Below are 1945 nucleotides of genomic sequence, written 5' to 3'. Positions count from 1 at the left end.
AAAAACAAAGATTTCATATTTTATAAAATAATATTCTGTGTTGCTTTTATTAGGCTTTTGATTACTTAGAAAAATTGTTTTAAAAAGCTTACAGTTTTAATATCTATGTAACTATCTCTATTGCTTTTAAAGTCTTCCATTTATCATTCTGCTTAAATAAATGACTATTATTTTGCAGTGTCCTGTGATTCTGTTTTAATAAAATATTTTAAAACTATTTAAATATTTGAAACACACTTATAAATATATTTCCTTAGGCTCAAAATCCTAAATTAAGTCTTTCTTGGTTAAATGATTTGAACATTTAAATTTGGTATTTGGCCGGGCTTGGTGGCTCAGCCTGCGATCCCGCGCCTTTGGGAGGCTAAGGTGAATGGATTGCCTGATCCCGCGGGTTCGAGACCCGCCTGGGCAGCGAGACCTCATCTCTACAACAAATCAAAAAAAATCAGCCGGTCGTGGTAGCACGCGCCTCTAATTCTGGTTACTCGGAAGGCTGAGGCGGAAGGATCGCCGGAGTCCAGCAGGTCGAGGCTGCGGTGGCCGGGAGTGGCCACTGCACTCCAGTCTGGGCGACAGAATGAGACTCCAACTGAAAAAAAAAAAAAAAAAAATTTGGTATTTGGTAAATTATATGGAAAACTCTTTTTAAATTTTTAATTTTGAAGATGTGGGATACAGTTCAGGACTAGGTTTACAAACGTTCCTTATGCAGGTACCCTTGTTGATAAGGTATGTCTCCCCCTACCCTAGCAGATTCCCACCACTGCCAAGCCTCCTGCTCACAAACCCCTGGCAGTTTCCTGCTACTATCAATACTTTTCTTATAGTATTATGATAATTTTTCAAGTTCTACTTATGAGTGAGAACTTATGATACTCAGTTCTTTGTTTCTGTGATAGATAACTCAGTATTATAGACTCTAAGTACATCCAAGTTAAGAAGTTCATAATTTTGTCCTTCTTTATGGCTGCATAATATTCTATTGTGTATTCTTACCATTTTTTAAATCCAGTTCTCTTTTGATGGGCAGCTTGTTTGGTTCCATGTTTTTGCTATTGTGAACAATGCTGCAGGAAACATACACGTGCATGTATCTTTTTCATAGAGTGATTTGTGTTCCTCCAGGTATATTCCCAGTAGGGGGATTGTGGGGTCAAATGGAAGATCAAATTTTAGATCTTTTAGGAATTGCCAAACTGTATTCTATACTAGCTGTACTAGTTTGCACTCCCACCAATAGTGTAGAAGTGTTCCCTTTTCCCCTCATCCTCTGCAAGCATCTTTTGTTTTTCTGCGTTATTAATGATGGCCATCCTGACTGGAGTTAGGTGGTATGTCAGTGTGGTTTCAATTTGCATTTCTTTGACGGTTAGTGAGGCTGAGCATTTTTTCAGGTTTCTCTTGACTGCTCATGTGTCTTATTTTGAGAACTGTCTATTCATTTCTTTTGCCCACTTTGTAATGGGACTGTTTGTTTCTTTCTTTTTGGCACATTTGAGTTCCTTGTAGATCCTAGATGTTAGGCCTTTGTCAAACATACAGTTGGCAAATATTTTTTCTCCCAATCTGTGGGCTATCTCCCTCCTCTCTTGATGGTTTATTTGGCTTTGTAGAAGCTTATCTGATTAATGAGATCCCACTTGCCAATTTTATCTCTTATGGCATGGGCACTTGGGGTTTTGATCAGGAATTGGTTGCCAGTTCCAATATCCATAAGGGTGTCTCCTGCATTTTCTAAGGTTCTTATAGTTTGAGGTTTTACGTTTGGGTCTTTGATTTATTTAGAGTTGATTTTTGTGTACGGTGATAGGTAGGGGTCTTGTTTTAATCTTCTTCATGTGGTCAGGCAGTTTTCCCAGCACCTTACTGAATAGGTTCTCCTCTCCTCAGTGGTTGATGGTGGAGGCTTTGTCAAAGATGAGTTGGTTGAGAAATTGAGGTT

The sequence above is a fragment of the Carlito syrichta genome, unplaced genomic scaffold (genome assembly GCF_000164805.1).
Source record: "Carlito syrichta isolate Samal-C Ts95f unplaced genomic scaffold, Tarsius_syrichta-2.0.1 Scaffold316480, whole genome shotgun sequence".
Taxonomy (NCBI): Eukaryota; Metazoa; Chordata; class Mammalia; order Primates; family Tarsiidae; genus Carlito; species Carlito syrichta.
The sequence above is the reverse complement of the archived record's forward strand: the minus strand, read 5'-3'. Positions refer to the sequence as shown.